The sequence below is a fragment of the Esox lucius genome, chromosome 24 (assembly GCF_011004845.1).
Source record: "Esox lucius isolate fEsoLuc1 chromosome 24, fEsoLuc1.pri, whole genome shotgun sequence".
NCBI lineage: Eukaryota > Metazoa > Chordata > Actinopteri > Esociformes > Esocidae > Esox > Esox lucius.
Window position 1 is genome coordinate 12,127,002 of NC_047592.1, and position 19,614 is coordinate 12,146,615.

At 40.6% G+C, this 19,614-nt stretch overlaps 1 protein-coding gene across 40 annotated transcripts in view; it reads right to left on the bottom strand.

The window, feature by feature from the left end:
• Positions 1-19,614, bottom strand: part of LOC105020620 (protein tyrosine phosphatase receptor type D) — a 464,512-nt gene that overhangs the window by 337,568 nt on the left and 107,330 nt on the right. For all 40 annotated transcript variants that reach the window (XM_020043402.3, XM_020043401.3, XM_020043398.3 and 37 more), the window contains exon 4: positions 4,632-4,655. The gene's annotated coding sequence lies outside the window, so the exon portion shown is untranslated. The remainder of the gene's footprint in view (positions 1-4,631; positions 4,656-19,614) is intronic.

Consider the following 19,614-nt stretch of genomic DNA (forward strand, 5'->3'; position numbering starts at 1 on the left):
TTGTGGTATTGGTAGCCTTTATAGCATTTTAAATGTGTCAGATTGCCCCCAATCCGTCACCACAATGGTGGGTGGAAAATAATCCTGTCCCTATACTGGAATATGTTGCAGCACGTCTTTAACACACACATTTCTTTTTGAAATGGTTTTATCTTCCTGACCGGTCTAAGATTTAATGACTGTGTAAGAAAAAACTCTGAGAAAACTAAGGAAAGCGAAAAGTGGTTTTATGCTGCGAAAACGCGCTGAAAGAGTTACCAAACATATACATAAGGCTACAGTCAAGAATTGGCTGACAGTTTATTACAAAATGTTGTCCTTCCAAATACAGACCACTAAATAAGTCAAGTGAAACTTTGATATTCCTGATACACATGAAAGAATGTTCATGAGGTCAAAATATGCCATCCATGAAAATGCATACTACAGAAGGAAGTACAGGTTGCCTGTAAAAAAATAAAGATTCCATACGTTTTTAGGTTAAACACGTACCAGATCAAAAAGGCTCAGACTACTTGGAGACACTCTCACACAGATAGCGAAACATTTCCTACAAGAAGCCATTTACCTTTGTCGGAACACCTTAGGCCATGTACTGGTACTGCCAGCTGGTGAGTGGAGTACGCTATCTAAGAAGGGATTTGTATCTGGCTGCTAGCCACTCAGTTGGCCATTAATAGCCTTCATCAGGCCACCTACTCTGTGATTTGCATCAATGGCGGCTTGCCAGCATACCCTTACATGCTGGCTATAAGAACTCTGCAAGTCATCACTGAAATGTGCACATTTTAAAGACGGCGCATTAACCCAACATAGAATAAACACTACACAGTAGGTGGCAGCACTTAAATTTACCACTAGCTGTCTGCACCGTACATTTTTCTTAATAGCTGCTATAACAAAGCTTACCTGAAAGGATTGATACCTGTCACTCCGTGCACTTTTTAGGGTGTTTAACTGGGTAAATCTGACAAAAATAAAGACAGGTATGCAACTGCCAACGCAGCAGGTAATACAGCAGAACTACATTGGCTACAGCAGAATGATTTCCGAGTCTTATCGCGCAAGTCTAATGGGCATGGATTTCACAAATGTGGTCAAGCTACTCTGTTACAACCTAGAAAAGGAGCAGGATATCAGGCCCACGCGATCAATAGGAAGCTAGCAAACCGTTATGTCGTAGATTTGATTGGCTAGTTCATTTTCGTATTTTTCACCACCAATCATTTTGAAATACCCCAAAATGTTCAGCTGATAGCTGGGTTTCGCTTTTAAGTTTCCAAAGTATATTTAGCCAATAATGTGACATTCGCTGGAGACAAAAGGTCATTTCTTGCATTTAGTTATATATACTGGCATTTTTAGGCTTGAGGCTTTAGATGTGTAAAGTCCCTCAGTCAAATGTGGAATTTCAAGAACAGGTTCAACAGTGGGAGCTTTTAAAGCCTTGAAAAAAGGGCAATACAAATCTCTTTAAGCAAGGTCATGTTAATAACTACGCTGTGTTTGATGTATTAAACCAACCCGACAAAGGCACAGTCATCCTTGTGACCTGAGCTGCAGAAAGGAAACTGCAGTGATGGGATGTGACCATGAGGGCATTGGTGATTTAACTAGGCAAAGGAATACGCTTTTTAGGCTAAATGCAAATTTCCTAAATGCCTTATGTTTGCGGTAAATCCAACATAATGAATCCCAGAGTAAATGCCTACTTACTTTCAACATAGTGGTTGTCAGGAGAAAAAAATATACAAATAAACGGAGTGAGCTAATCCAAGGCAAAATCCTGGAGGAAAACATGTTCCAGTCTCCTTCACACAAAATACTGGGAAATTCAACTTTCATCAGGAAAAGAACCTGCACACGACCAATCCGTTAGCTAGCTATGATCCCTGGCACCTTGACAGAGCTTTGGGAGAATAATGGGTACATGCTCTATGTGTGCAAAGCTATTAGAGACTTAGAACACTCTCTGTCAAAAGTTAATTTTTTTTATACAGTGTGTGCTGACTCTGACGGGTGAATACTTACACCATCATTAATTTAAAATGTTATTATCATCATTCATTGAAGTATGCAGATTTTTTTAGTTTTTGCTTTTAGTGTGGAGCATGTGTATAAGAAAAAAAACGTGAATTGTTACTTCAAATTTTCTTTACGCAAGTTTTAACAACTGTATACAAACATAAGCGGGCAGTTAAATCTAAACAGTAGTGTGTTAGTAGAGGATGATATATGTCATTTAGGTCTAATGTAACATGATAATCATAAGATGATGCATCGGTAGATACTCTGATGACAGTTGTTTAACTAGCAGTTGTCCTTGTGCCTACTACTGTTCTTGCAAAAACAAAACAATGTTGTTTTAAAGTATATTCCCATCCTATTTACTGTTGTATACATTTGACCAGTAAGTGTTTATGATGGGTCTTTCATTGAGATTTTCGGCATGCAAACAGCTTTGTATGTACATTAGAGGAACATACCCTTGAAAAATGGCACCTGTCACTTATTTATAGAATTTAGAACCGTAATGGTGTTTGCTTATTCAGGCTGACGACAATCACTTTCTTATGCCGCTGCTTCCAAAACAATGATCAAGCATAGCATCATTTCTATCTGAATGAAAGGCCTGCAAGACATAATACAATAATAACCGGCGTGCAGCTTGTCTAAAGAACTAAAGGTGCTATTTTCATTCACCGCAGAGCGAACAAAGATTCACTCCCTGTTCTCTCTCTCTCTCTCTCTCTCTCTCTCTCTCTGTCTCTCTCGCTCTCCCACTGCTTGGAGTCCTTGTGCCTCAGCGAACATAATGAACCCCATTGTCATTCCTGCCTATAGCTTCTCATTGAAGTGCAAACAGTGGTAGCCTTTTTAATGCCAGACATTTCGATGTGTTTTCAAAGGAGTGGAGTTCAAGGATTAGGCAAAGCAAGAAGCACGCTTTTGACTTGTTATATCGTGTTGGGTTGAAAAGCTGAGTGCTGATGGCGTCAATAAGGACGGGTTGAGGGAAACGGGACAGCACGCTACCATGGTGATGAGAATCTAGGAGCCTCATCAGCCGTGGTATATTGGCCATTAACCATATCGCTCCAATAAGAACGCAGTAGGCTACACCTTTTAACTGGTATTTAAGAATTTTCTCTCAAGGATTGACATTGTCCCAGTTATAACAGTCACATGCTGTGTCAAACGCTAGGTCATTTTCTATTCTGTTATTTGCTCAGTGTGGCAAACTAAATGCGTCAGTAATATTGATCAAGATGTACAGTAGGTGTCTCTGACCTTGGATGATCATGAACAAGGCATACATGAAAACCATAAGGCCTCGGGTTCACCAAAGAGGCCGGTTTCTGCCATACTGGACACAGACCGGGGAATTCAACCCCCACAGATGTCTTCCGTGCTGTTTGACAGATTCTCGCTACCAGCAAGGCTCTTGGAAAGTGCCCATCTGTCGGCCTCCCGCGGGTACTTATTATTCCAGGCTAGCCAGGGGTTTTCTCCTCCAAGCACCCACTCAGTCAGTCGCTCACTTCTGCCTGCCTCTCAAACCACGCAAGCTGGATCAGAACCTCTCTGGCAGATGCTCCGAGTGGTTACCGGTCGCCAGCGGAGCGGAGCTGTGTATTCAATTACACCACGAGGTGACTTCTCTCCCGCTCCCAGTGCATCTTTACATTCAAGCTCACGTGCATGCTAATCGGAGTTTCAGCAGCGCTAACTTGAAGGAGGCGGCTACTCAGGGGAGCCGAGCTAAAAATAGCTCGCCGTGCTATGGGTATGTAGCTGCCGTCCACTTACCATGTGCCGCCGCTGACCACCCTAGCTACGATCCATCAGATCAGGCGGTTTATTCTCCCTTTTAAACATCGGTTCGGAGAACCAGGGGCCGCAGACAGTTTGGGACCTCGGGGACTCAAGTATGTGGTTGTACCCGACCAAAATGGTGCCTGCTACCATACTGCAGCTGTGCCGCGTGCTCTGAGGAACCAAGAGTGAGTATACCTATACTGTTCAGTCAATGGGCTAATTATACATAACAGACCAGTTTCAAGGCTTTAGGTCTTTAGAAACCAGAATGTCCTTCAATGTCTCAACTCGGCTGTTGTTCTGTTCTTCTGGAGTTTCTTATCGTCACACAACTGTCATGGTTACACGGTGATGGTGCCTTCCTGCTGTACCTTGAAGGAGTGTGGTGGAGAGTTGGAGACCTGCCCTCCCGGGGCAAGACCTTTAACACAGTGCCTGGTTTTGGAAACAAACACTGCGGCTCTCTGCGTAAGTCAACACTGCTGGATCTTCTTTGAAAAATCTGGGCCATTTGACTCTCATTTGAATAAAATTCTCATTTACGGGCGCAGAGCGCACAACCTGGCTGCCAGAAATAGCTAGCGTGCACGTTGGCGCACTCACATGTGGGAATACAAAGGGGTGGATTGCAAAGTGTTGCGTACCTTACCGAGCAAACAGCAGAAACTATGCCACCGTGCCCGCAGTCCCTCATTTGCTTAAGCATTTAGATCAAACACACAGGCAAATCCCAATTAGTTGTAACTGAAAAAAAGAACGTCTCTCTCTGTAGCGGAGTAGTAAGGTTAGGAAAACACCTAAATAAGTCTTACCTAGTGTGGAACGGTCGGTCACATCTGGGAGAGGGAAGACGAGGGAGGCAGGGAAAGAAAGAGGGGAGGGGGAGGAACAAAATGTAAACGTCAGCAAAATGCAATGTACAGCAAAGTAAACTTCAATACAGACTAAGGCTGTCACCGCCTCCTGAAAAATGACATTGTCCCAGACGTTAGTGCCGACTGGATGTTAAGAATAGTCGCTGTCAGGGGAGGGCTGTAATTTATTAAACGAGCGATGTGAACCATCTGAGAATCTTCCCCTGAGCATCCAAAGTTTGCACAACTTGTATTAATATTTGTCAGTGTTTTCTCCAATTCCGCAGGAAGGAAGGAGATAACAAAAGAATAAAAGAGCTGGTCATCCATTACGACCGGGGATTCACCTCAACACCATCTTTCATTCACACAGCCGCGCGTGCACGCGCGCGCGCGCACACACACACACACCGCCTTCCTCCACAGGTACGTTTGGCAGCAGGTCATCAAGCAGGCCACAGACATTACCCCGCGTGCAGTGACCTTTCCCTACATAAAGCGAATCTGGACGTTTCAATGGCGCACGGGGTGCCAGGCTTACAACACGATGGCATTGCTGCCTCCAAGTCTGCTTTATGAAGATCTTAAGCCTGTCCCACTACAATAGAAAAAGAAACCAGAGAATATAAAATCTGATTTAGCAGCAACTTCAGATTCATTGCTGTTTTCAATGACATTTATTTGGGCTACGATTTATGAAGAGGGGGCCGCTCCACTCAACAATACTGTACAGCCCTGCCTGACACGTCGAGAAATATATTTATATTACCCCACTATTTTTACATCAGAAACTGGTCCCTCTACGAGCATACTGCTCTTAAGTAGAGTTTTACTTTGCTTGTAAATGTCGCAATAAAGCAAATGCGAAGGGAAGAAGCCGACAATGACTTATTCATCTCAGAAAAAAGTGGATTCAGACGCTGGGTAGGCAATGCTTACAGAGTTTCACATACGTATTGCTAAGCATAATTTTCAAGTCATATGATTTATCACAGATGATGTCTTTCTCACTGCATCTATTTGCATTTTTGTGTATAGAATCTCCTGGGATCGACAGTGGAGAACGTGACTAAAATGACAAGCTGGCCTACCCATTTGGGGGGTGGGGGGGGGGGCTAAGGGGAGGGGCGGATTAGGACTCAAGCGCGCTGTGATTGGGTATTCATTAGAATGCAGTCTGCTTCAAACACATCCTTACACTGCCCCTTGCTGTTGTTGCTACCGACTACGGCCCATGGTCAGAGACCTTAAGGGGCCACGCCGTTAAAACTGGACCCGTGGGAGGATTTTAGGGGTGATTTCAAGAGCCAGCAGAAACACCTGGAGTTTTAATGGCATGAACGTCTGCTTTGGAAGAGAAAGAGAGACACTTGTTAAGGTTCAGTCAGAGACCGTGCTGGAAAGACAAAGGGTTGGAGTTTGGTACAGCGAGCAACAGATCAATAATACCCTTTGAAATGTTCTAACACTTTATAGCATTTGAGAATGACAGAATGTAGGACAGTTATTTCCAAACAGCCAAACGCAATTACTAACACAAATTGGGCAGTCGCAACTGCTAAAAATAGGATGCTGTTTCTCAGTCTGAATTGAAAATGTATACATTGCATATGAATAAGCATTCTTTATCTCCTATCATCATTGGGTGTTTTCATAGTGAGCCCCCACCCCCCAATAAATGTACTATATGGCCTCACCAATCAAAATCAGTAAAGCTAGCACATGCCTACAGGGGATTGGCTGAGGAGAAATGCATGGGGACAAACCAAGGCTCTTGTGTGTCTCTTTAAACCCACAGTGTGTATAAGGGAAGACCAAAGAGAAAAATATACTTTATTCGCCCTGTTTTAAGCAGATAAGCTGCTTTTTTGAGTCTCGGTTATGCTGTGTGAGACCTTAATAAGATATGGAAACTTTTGACAAGGCGGGAAAGCTGAGTACTACATCCCTATTTTGCCCTTTCTCCATTGACAACAGGGGATTTTGAGATGTATGTAGCAGTCAGTGTGGTGAGTATTACACAGCGTTTGGTAAATAAGCAGATCATAGACAGGGTGTCCACTTGAATGTATTGCCATAGTGTATTTCCACTGCAATGCAAGAATGCTACATTCTTAGACAAAAGAGGTTTTATGGGGAACCAAGAAGTGTTCTGTGGCTCACATCAAAAGGGAACCTTGAACAGTCATTTGTTAGAGTTTTGCATTCAAGAGCTGTATGCTGTCTTGCTAAATAAAACCAGGGAGGAAGGGAGAGAAAGATGTGTTTTCTATATAAAAGCGAAGTTTCAAAGATATCAAATAATATGCTTGTGGGTTGCACATTTGTTACAATATAATTTACAATAATGTAAGATAGCTAAATAAGAGATGTTGACCAAATCCGAGTTAGCAAATGTAAGCATCATGCATTTTTGGCATTGACATCTAATGACAACATTGACACCATTCCAAAGTAAAACTGATGACATGATGGTGAAGTGTTATTTTTGATTTTGCTAATAAATATAAGCCCTAGTGTACTAATTGAATGTCCAGGCATCTCTAAAAGGGCTATTCAGCTCAGGTCCTGGAGAGCTGTTGTGTATTGACAACAATGGCAATGATGCAACCGAGTGATTGAGATGCAACTACTAAACAGATGCAGAAAGAGGCCAAACGGACTGGATGAAAACAATGGAAAGGCCATGAGAAGTAGCGCGGGAATGACGTCACATGGGAATATTCAAAATCTCCTAATTGCCCCCTAGCCAAATTTGGCCAGATTTAGGTTCTTTTTTAATGTTTATTTCACAATGTTCAGGTAAAAATAGTAAGCATTATGTTGAGAATCATACTTGTATTAATGTGACATCAGTTCAAGTACCACCAATACACTGCATTACAGTTTTGACTACTACCACAACTTTGACTACTGCCACAGATGTATGAATGTATTTCTTTAGATTGTATCTCTTTTGTTCTAGCCCAATTGAATGAAAACCCATTCTCATTCACATCAACAACATGGGAGCAATTAGGGTTCATTGCCTTGTTCAGAGATGAAAAAAAATATTTCACCTTGCTGAAATCCCCATCATCATCTTGGGTAGGGATGTGAGGTTCCTCACCATCAGAGGGTATATTTATAGAACCCTTTCTTTTAAATAACAGTTACAATGTTATCTAATGAACTAAAATGTTCCATCTAGAAACTCTCGAATAACTATATTGTCTACGACCTGATTATTAAAATCATAAATTTTTACCATTGTCATATCTATCATAGTTCATTCAAGAGGCATGTGAGAGTGACAATAGCCCACTCTGCTAACATATTCTCAGTCCGAATGGTCCTCTTAACCCCACTGATTTATTTCAGTTCATCAGTGGGTCAAGCAGTTGGTTAAATTGCATGGTTTATTCTGTCTCCCTCTCTTGCATGCATCAACCTAAAATAGGGTGGGTGGCTCTGGCGTGAGTGGTGGCTAATTGGAAATGAAACGCAATGAACACAACGGACAGCCTTGCCAAGCGACGGCTACACCGACCCCCAGAGCCTCATGGTGTTCAATTACTCCATGACGAAGAAGCTGCTGTTTCCACTGTGTCACTATTTAACCTATTCAACAGAATGGAATGGGAGCAGCTGTTTTTTTTTTGTTTTTTTTACAGTGCTACATAATGGCCCAAAATGGCTTGCTGGCAGTATTCCAGCACGCTGTTAAAAATGCCTAGCCGACAGAGGAGAGATAGGAGAGCTCGAAATGGCCTGTACTGCTTCCTTCCTTTTATCAAAGCTGCTGCAAATATCAGGCCCCTCTTCATAGATGACATGTTAACACTACGTATATGTCTGATGAAAGAAATAAAGGACTTGGAAGCTCCAGCTGGTCTGAGCTCAAACAGACAAGAGCTTCAAATGTAAATACATTTTACATAGTGACAAAGTAGCCAAAAGAGTTTAGTCCAAGTTGCCAATAACGTTTTGTCAACTTTTCTTTAGCTCAGGGTGAAATATTTACCACAACTAAGGCCTGGCCTTGTTGGATCCCTTTTCTAGCCAATGAAAAGACATTTTGGTAAAATGATTAAAGCCCAATACCAAACGAAATGTTATAAATCTTATAGAAATTATGATAATTTGGTTGTATTTTAGGAAGGCCTTTGTCATTATAATCTGTTGCTGCATGCATTCGAGCGCTATTTTAAAATGGGTAAAATACGTAATTCGTTTAAAATACGTAAATATGCAATTTAAGATGAGTTATTTAGCAATGGGTAGGCGTTTTGGAAGCCTCGGAATCTGTTAATTTCTGTATATTAACATTGAGTTTACGTACAGCAAATTAACACAATTATGATAATAATGTTAATTGGTTCTCTACCACTACATCCCACGTCTTCTTGGAGCAGATGTTTAATGAAACCAAGACAAAAGCAAAAAAAGAGAACTACATTTCATGATCTGCTTCGCCTTTCAGAGGCCATTCTATAGCCATCGCCTTCTGCAGGGCAATTAAGACCTAAACCACTTTAAGGTATTTTCAAATGCAGCCTTCTTTTTTCATGCTGCTGCTTCTTCGCCGACCTTGATGAGGGATCAGAAGGGAGATATCAGAGGCCTGTGGCTCCTCAGTGAAATCTGACCCAGACTTCAACAACTGGAGGACGATAAAGAGTCAGCCTATTGCTCAAGGAAGGGAAGAAGAAAATAAACTAAGAGAGAAAGAAAGGCCGTAGCATTGATGCCTCTGGCAGCACTGGGTGGGCCTGCCCATTCAGATGATGTGTTTGAGCAGGGGGCATCCCAACGGGCATCTGTGAGATGGGTTAGAGGTTGGCACCATCAAGGCTTTGCCCAGATGCTTATGGGCCCTAAAGTGATGTCTCAGAGTGTGGAGGAAAGGGGTGGAAAAAGCAAAGGAGTTTCTAGTTGAAAAGTTGAAGGACTGACAGTCTTTTAAGACACAGTTAATGAACGTCAAGTGGCACTAAATCCTGTCAATGAGAAACACAGTCTAAATATTGATTTAAATGTTTTTCTTCATCACAACCAAGTGATTTCAACAGTGATTTCATTATCCTGCTTAATACTTTCTTGTAAATCTATATATAATGTCTTATTTTAGTGCACCCTGCTTCCTGGTATTCTCTAGATGTTAGGCTATACAGCAAGGGAAAACATTATTTGATCCCCTGCTGATTTTGTACGTTTGCCCACGGAAAAATAAATGATCAGTCTATAGTTTTAATGTTAGGTTTATTTGAACGGTGAGAGACAGAATAACAACAAAAAAAAATCCAGAAAAAACGCATGTAAGAAATTTTATGAAAATGTTTATGTTGATTTGCATTTTAATGAGTGAAGTAATATTATTGAGTTTTTATTCTGTATCTCACTGTTCAAATAAACCTACCATTAAAATTATAGACTGATAATTTCTTTGTCGGTGGGCAAACATACAAAATCAGCAGGGGATAAAAAAAAAGAATTCCTTCACTGTAGCTCATGTTTATAGTTCAAATATATCGTACCCAGTTCCTCATCAGAGAATTACATGAAAAGAAACAAAAAATACTGAAACAAGTTTTACACACACAATGAAGAATTGCTTAAAAAAAATTAGGAAGTGATTCAGCCTTACTTCAGCGTGACGGGGAGGGGTCTCTGACCTTTAAGGTTATATGTTGGAGATGCTGGCAAAAATAGTGTGAGCTGTATCTGAAATGTTAAACTGCTGGCCAATGGAAGAACAGGATCTCAGCTTCCCCTGGGTCTCATTTTGAACATATAGGCAGTAGTCCCGTTTGCCCAATTTAACCCCTGCTTTCAATGATATAGAGAAGAGGGGAGGGCAATGGAAAACTCGGGTAAGGGGAAACCAATAGGTCTACATTATTAGGCCATGTAATCACTGATTGCAAATTAATAACAGGGAAGCATTTCTGTTTTTTTTATCTACAATCATTATAACGTGAAAATGATGTCCTTTAGATAAATCAAACAAATCCAAGTGGCTGTATCAACACATTAGTCTACAGGCTACATGGTAAGAGTGTGCGTAATTTAGCATGACAAGGCCAGGACAAACAGAAGCACACTAAGGGGGATGCCTTCCGGGCAGCAGGTGAACAAATGTTGGAGAATGTGGTAATGAGGCTTGTGGAACCTTTCATTGGCAAGGGGATAAATGTCACCATGGACACAGTCAGTTCACTGTCACTGCTGGCAAAGTAACAGCAAAATACAGCGCCTGAACAAAGCATTAAACCACAGCGTTGCAGAAGAATTATGAGGCAACACTTTAAACTTACCAACCGAAGGCAAGTAAGATTCCATCATGACCACCACAGAGCCGACAATTGTGTTCCATATAGCAATTGTATGCTAGGTTGGCAAATATTTTATAGCACAGCTGTAGTTACTAGCATACATCAGCAGGCATGCAGATTTGTTCTACATATGCTTGACTTAGCTGCCATCAATGCACGCGTGTCATTTGAACAGTGCATGAACAAAACCAAAGGAGACACCATTAATTAAGAGTGAAAACATGGCAAACAAAATTTCACCCGATCAGTTGCTCAAGATTATCTTACCTGCACAGCTTCCCAAAAGCCATGAGGAATAGTTCCTAACATACTGTAAGCCAAGCTACAAATAATGTCCAATGACAATAACATACTATCTTTAACTGTTGTCACTCACACATTCATGATGGTAACCTTTTTTTGCAAATTTGGATTTTTATGAATGCTTGCCAAAGACAAACTACAGCTGTACATTTCTCTTATAGTCTTATTTGGGGTCTTTGCCAAAGGCCCAGTCCTTTTATAAGGTGTGCTAAAAAAAATTAAAGTTTTTTTTTTTTAACTATATATATTTTTGGCATTTTAAACAAACACGGTAGGGCCTAAATGATAAAAGCTATCAGCAAGACAAAAAAAAAACTCTAATGTCCAGACTGTCCCATGTTGTGTTGCTTGAGAAGATGATTTTGATATTATTTAGAATTTCTACGTTATAACAATATTTAAAATGATCTCTCAATAAATTCCAATGAACAAAAATATACATAGACTTGAAGTGGGACAAAAATCTAAAACTAGACAATCTCTGACAATGTTCATGCGAGCATCTCCAAATCAATTTCATCATATGGTCACAATGGACCAATTGAAGTGCTTCTATTCAGATGTTTCATACTGTGTTCACTTTAGCAATTGTATGCTTGCAAATGTGCATTAGTGAACATGGTTTCTATTCAAAATGATTCCACTATAATACCAGCTTTTAAGCATTAGGGCTATGCAAACCTAAAATTCAATTGATGTTTATAAACAATAAACTATTTTAATTAGCCTAAGTTCCAGTGCCTTTGGCTCTTCATTGTTCCACGTTTTGCCCCCTTCATTTGTTTGGCTCCACACATACAGAGAAGCAAAGGAATCAGGTGTGGAAGGAAAAAGAGTGAATTGCTCATGTAACATCTCATCCTAAAACTATCCTAAACAACTATAGGTGGAATGCATTTTAATGACCAGGTGCATGAGTTAGAGGGTTTTCATTGGATCCCGAAAATAAAATCAATACACAATCAAAAGAGGGATCTGTGGGTTTGTCCATATCTGATCCATATTTTAGAGTTGAGTAATCTGATCCATATTTTAGAGATGAAGAGTAATCTGATTTTGGGAAAATTCTCAGACCCAAATGTATCCAAAAGACCCAAAATGTCTGCTTTACTTCCATGCAAGCCCACCAAATGATTATACCATGTCTGACAGTGAACTACGATGTTTAACATTTATTTTATGCTATGGTTTGGCCAGTCTAATAAATGGTTCACACTGCTGCTTTGTATTTTCATAAAGACATCTCTACTTTTAAAAGACAAGACAAGTTGGGGTTGTTTGGTTGGAAACAACTCACTACGCAACTCCAAAATGTGCTCATGTATTTGTTAAATAGGCTATTGCTAAAGCACACATTATCTAGATTGTACACGAATGTTGGTTTTTAAAAGTGCATGTGGGATGTCTGATATAGGCTACAATAATTATATTAACTGTCCTCCAGAGCTGCGGAGCCTTTTAAAATAATCCCGAACAAATTCAGCAGTGTTTTATACCCACTGCAATTGCAAATAATACATCTTTCCAAATCCTTTAAAAGACTTGTATATAAATCTAACCAACACACCTCCTAATAAAAAGCTTTTGATCGTATATCACCAGAGGAACCGTCATAAAATAAGCTACTTGAACAATTCTCACTTGCATAAATAGTCGGGCTTATTGCCACAGAAAATAGACAGTTACTATACTGAGCACAAACCTGACAAGCAGAGGAAGATATGAGATGAACTTCTGATATCACCTGTCCTAAACAAACGCAAAGCATGGCAAATGTGAAATACAGGATATGCATTTTTAAACATATTGCATCACAATATTTTCTCCATATAATATCATTTTGGATGGAGCTGATCCACATATTATCACGCCAATCCGTGAGCCACAGCCACTGAGTAATCCGGCTCAGGATCCGATGCTCCAACTAGTTGGATTCAGGATCAGGGCTCAGCTAATTGGATTTGGATGAACCTGTGAAGACCTTTAGAATGGGTTTGTCCATAAAATGACAAAGACCACATAACAGGGAACAGTGTTTTTGTTCAAACAGACACTGCTACTGTACTACGTGAGTTCTTTATAAAGGTTAGAATAAAGGTTGTCTGTCTGTTGGCGTTTCTTTGTCTCAATACAAGGAGGATTCTAATTGTGTGGTGTGTTTCAATTTAAACGGATGCATACTGAGACATCATTTTAGTTAGTTTACAAGACCTACACTGTGTTATTAGTAGTGAGTAAAAGTACTGAAACCACCTGATCCCCACTGCCATGACGCCGACCGCGTTCTCTCACAGTGTGGGTAGTTCTACAGTAGAAGCACTGAGGTTCATTAAGATGAACATATATGGAGATTGACACAAAATACAGGACATTGTCAACATAACCCCAAAAATGTACTATGGCAACCGAATGTATGATACATTTCATTTACTCAGAAATGTCTGAGATAATACATGCATAAAGTAAATAGCTGCATGTCTACCACAAAAGGTTTATTCCATTGTCGCCAAATCCATTGCATTACAGCAAGAAAGATCTTCCACCACAACCAACGTACATGTACAATGTGTCCGTCAATGGGAGGTAGCATGAAATTAAGGATTTGATACATTTCTACATTTCTACTTTGTTGGAGCAGTGTTCTTGTTTTGCTAATGACGCCATCTTATTCCCAACAACTGATGTACCACAAACCTCGTCATTGCATCTTCCAACAACCAACTATTACCATCAACATGGGACACTGGCAGTGATACCACGCAAGACAGGTATATCAAAAGTCTTAGGAAATGGTTTATTCCCACTGTGCTGCTCCTGGCTAGCTTGTTGTTCATTTTGTTTCCGTATCGTTGGTAGATCAACTCTGGTGCGCCGGGGTAATATTATAAAATACATTTTCAGGCAAATGATTAGAAGTATGCAAGCACATCACATGTGATTAGGGAAGACAAATGGTTCAACCAGACATGCGGGCAAGGTATACTGATCTTTCACCTGTGCGCGAACCGACAAAATCCCCATTTGAAACGCAATATGAACCATATTCACGTCACATGCGTAATACAACCTCTGGTCCGACCAATTCGCGCACGAAGCCATACATCACGCATAACCGAATGTGCGGTGGAAGACATACACACATCATTAAAAAAATCACCTTTAACCTGGGAGCAGAGCACTCAGTAGCTGTCAGCCTAATTGGGATAATTAACATTGTTCTTTTTTCGTTGTTGATTTCTTTTGTTACACAAACTGCATTTATCTTGGTGTCATAACTTTTCAAACAGACAAAATGAGTAAGTGTGTTTGTGTGTGTGTGTTTGTGTTTGTGTGTGTGTATTCTGAACGTCTCTCCGGGTACGCAAATGCGTGTGCTCTGACACGCCTCTGACTGTAGTGTCAGCCGAGCTGAAGGTTAGTCGCTCCTTTTAATATTGCCAATGCGGCTCCTTTGAAAATTCATTAAAGTGCTTCGACCCCTCTGCCATCTGTGTGTGAGAAGCAGGGGAGCAGCTCGGAAAAAGATGGAAATTCAGACAGAGGCATAGGCAGAGCAGCCCTTCGACACACACACAATGACGGCCACCGATGTGATGCTCTGTACGCTGTGTATTTATTATATAACCTTATCCAAAGGTTGGTTCAAAATGAGAATTGCAAAAAAGATTATTGGATGCTGAGTTGTGTGCCAAATACTGATCGCATATGGAATATTAAGTAGCATTCAAATGTAGAACGTACAATGTACAGTAGCATCACCTAAATGCTAACTAGATGGCAGTCTGCTCAATTAGAGCTTTAATTAGCAAAAGGTTCCACATTACCAATGCAAGGATTCAAAGCAATTATGTATATGTAGCTACCTTATTGAACTCAAATCAGGGTTAGGGCAAAGGCAGATGTGTAATAGTGAAGCACAATCAACAAACAAGAGTGTACTGCATTCAAACGGACACACTAGGGCTCTGTGGTGGATTATGGTCACACATGAGCCCACATATTTCGCAGTGCAATCATGGAAGAAGCGCAGATGTGCATAGACAAAAAAAAATAATTATATAATAAATGTTGTAATGATTAGGTTTCACAGCACTTCTCATGGTTTAATCGTATTTTCAAATCTAGAAACGTGACTCAACCATGAGAAGTCATCTTAAGAGAGAATGGTCCTGTGTGGCAGTGCAGCAAACTGCCATTCTTGTTAAAATGCAACAATCCTTACAAGAACATTTCCGGTAAGATTTCTTCTCATGCTTGAAGCATTTACTTCCCCCAGCTGTTTCGGCCAATTGCTGAGCAGACACTTCACTGGATATCTTTCTGACCTACACGTATAATTCATCAAATCCTGATCCAGTCTTTTTGGGTCTTTCACTGCATTCTTAGTCTTCAACTTGCTCAGTTTCATCAAATTTTTTCACAACATTTTGTCTAGAGATCTCATAACATAGATATCTCATGAAGTTGACTAGATAACACAATGCCTTCTTCTTAGCTTATTGTGTTAATGTTTATTTTCATTTATATTAACGCTATATTGTTTTTTTATTTATGAGCAAATATTACTTATTTCCCAGATCAATAGTTTGAAACAGATGTCCTAAGACTTTTGCAGAGCTCTCATTAGTGTGATCAAAACATTTCAAAACACTGTAGTGGCATGCCTTAAAAAAACAAACGTCAGTGTCGAGCCCCGCATACAACCCAGTAAAGGAGTCCGATATGAAAAGCACTATATTAAATTGACTTGTCAGCATCTAAAATGTATCTTGCTGAAAAAATATTTTGGTTCAATATCCAGTGTTTTTAGACGTACCATAAAAAAAACCTACATGCATTGTTTTCATTTAAGAATGGGCTTCAAATGCATTAAAATGCTTTCATAAGATATGTTGTATAATGTACACGTGGGAATTTACTTCCCAAAGGTCATTTGGTTTTTGGTTGAAGAACAAAAACATTCACAGACAAAAATCACAAAATACAGAAAATCAGCAAGGGAACAAATCTGTTTTCTGCACGGTATTTGACAGTCATGAAAGTTAACACAATTCTGATTGAACTACACTTGAGCTAGCTAAATAGGCCGCAGCTGTTATGGTACAAATTATTATTTTCCAACTTACAAACGTGTCTTCTTTTGCAAACAATATTTTGATAAAAGGTCCAATTAATGATGCGACATTAGTGAAAATGGAGAAAGTAGTGAAACAGGACAAATAAGCTTTGTAGGGGATATGTTTTAATGTGTCCAATAAAATAACCAACAGTCAGTGCCTACAGTATGTGTTAGTTCGCAACAATGCGGGACTGTGTTAGTTCACATCATTGTGGGACTGGCATCCAGCTTTATGTTCAGGTGACAGTATTTGATGTGAATAACGTAAAAAAAATATATATATATTTCAAAGAAAGGGTTTTTAATGTCGTTTGTTTGTCTCATTACAAGACTTTCAAATAGAATACAATTCTAAATCAAATTGGGTTATTTCTGTTTGCATGAAACATGACCACTAGAGTGTAATGTTGAGAATGTTGAATGCTTATAGGCCTAAATATAGTTAATTATATTTTATTCATAAGCTATACAATTATATATGCATACGATAATTAGAATTAAGTGTGATTAAGTTTATCATTAAACTTACTTGTATATTGTCTCATCTCTCATTTTGAATAAATAATGTGCCCCAATTTGACAAAAAATATTTGATCTCAGGACAATTTGATTTAAAAGATTTATCCATCCCTTGTTTAAATAACACCATTGTTTTCCTGTTCATTTGGGTGATATATCCTCACTGAGGTATATTCTTTCTTCATTAAATAAACATACACAGTGATTTATTAGACATACAGTAATGATTGAAAAATATAATTACAAAGACTGCATTCAGGGCTTTAGAATTTGAATAGTGTAGCAGAGTTTCTCAGATATTAACAATGGTTTTATGTTGAGGGTAAGATAACGCTACGATTACATTTCTCTATTAGTGAAAAATGCTGAGCATGAGCTTGAAATCCATTCAAAAACAGGCAACGTTCATAGAGCATTGTATTTGTACAGTACTTGCTACCTCGGTCTGGACAGGTCAGCCATTATTAATGATACATAACAATCCATTCAAGGACGACGGTCGAGCAGAAAGCCCAATCCCCCCCATAGAGGGGAGCTGCAGGGTCCGTGGGATTGCGGAAGAGAAAGGAATGGGCTTGTCCTGAGGTTGCAGGTTGGGGTTATGGAATAGCAGCTGTTCTTTGAGCTACGGTGGGGATTCGCCGTGGAAGCGCTTTAATGTAAGCAGAAGGGTTTGGAATTTGACTCTGAAGCAGTCAAAGGCGGGTGAGGGTTGTGTGTACATGTTTACGCATTCTCCTCAGGAACCAGCGCTGCTCTGAATGTACCAGAGCCCAGCCAGGGACCCCCTTTCAGGGTGTCGCAGACGTCCAGCCTTGAGGAGATGAAGGCATGGGCGAGCATGCTCCGCATCGACTGAGGGCGGGGAATTGTTTCTGAGGTGATAGAGTGTCGTCTTCATCGCAGCGATGCCTCAGTAGAGGCAATATCGGCGCCAATGGTTATGCACTGTAATCACTTTGTCCTACACCTGATCTCCGCTTCATAAACTCACTGCGCAGGCATTATTGCTGTTAGAGTCAGAAATATGGGCCGATGCATTATGCATTAACAATGATCTCTCAGAGGAGTGCCCACATACTGTAAGTTCTCACACACACACACACACACACACACACACACACACACACACACACACACACACCACACACACACACACACACACACTAGACATAAGGCACATATAATAGTCGTAATAAAAATAAATAATGTATAACATTTCTTAAAGGATTTTCAAAGAATAATCTCAAAGGACATCAAGAAACGAGATCGAATAAAGGACAAAACTAGGTAGTGGAACTCACACAAAGAACACAGCTGATGGGACTAGAAGAAAACACAGGTATCAACCGAAAGCCTTCCTATATATAAAAAAAAAATTACAATGCATAAGGCTCAGGAAGTAACACAGCTATCAACAGAAAGGGTTACGAACACACACGCCCTTCCTAGTGAGAAACGTCCACGGCCTGTTTTTGGCTGGGGTTGGCAGAGCTGAATGACGGACGACCTGAAGCGGAGCTTAGTCCCGGGGGAGCGCACAGCAGAGGTGAGAGTGTGGGTGGGGTCACCGGGAGAGAACCTTTTCTAAAAATACGGAGGGGACCGCCTTGAACCCCGGAGGAGTCAGCAGGAGGGTTTGATATTAAACCCGTAATGAGGACCGCAAGCCGGTACCGAGATGAGAGGACGGGGTGATGCGATGGTGTTCCCACACGCTGGTCAATGATCCTGGCGGCACTGGTCTGGATGGGCCGGGAGCTTCTAAAGACAACTGCCATGGATCCCGATGACAAGTGTGTTGAAGAGGTCCAGCCTGGAGGACATTAAAGCATGGACAATCTTCTCTGCCTTTTATTGATCGAGAACGGGGTCACGTGAGGACGGTCGTTTTTTAAGTCAACGGTGACCGGTTACGCCGACGTTGGATGTCGCGGTCAAAGGTCAGTGAGGAACACCCAAAAGGGAAGTGAGGGATGTTCTGTCCCTCGATGCAAAATAGCACCGCACGCAAGGCCATTTTCTCACATGCGCACACCCAAACACTATTTCGCTCTCCTCTTCATTCTCCTACACACACCCACCCACATACACACCAGCCTCGACTCTCTGCTGACACTAATCAACACATCTCCCGCAATTAAAAAGTCTTCTGTGTGCCTTTTGATCTGTTAACTAACTCATTTACATGACTGGCTCTGCAGCCAGGGTTTGTGTTAAAGAGGCAGGCCGATGAAGAGCCAGGAGGAGGAAGGCAAATGGGTCATGCTGGAGCGGATGTGTTTGGGGCTGGGTGTGTGTGTGTGTGTATACACATGTGAATTACTCTACCTGTGGGGACCAGAAGCCCTCAAAAGTATAGTAACCAGTGGCCAACACGGAAATGTCAGGATATTTGGCCAGTCCATTTTATTTTTGTCAACTGAAAATGAATTCCCAGCTTGATTTCTCTGTGTAAGTAAAGATCAATTAGTTTAGCCTGGGGCTGAGGTTAGTGTTATACTGAAGTGCAGGGTTAGAATTAGGGTTTAGGTTCAGCATTACAGGTTAGGCTTGAGGTTTGAAGAAAAATAGGAGTTATTTTGAGGGAATACATTGGTTTATTGTTCAGTATGGTTGTTTGCATGTAAGTTTATAGGTTTGCAGACCTGTTTGAAAATAGGACTTCTACATTCCAAGCATATAG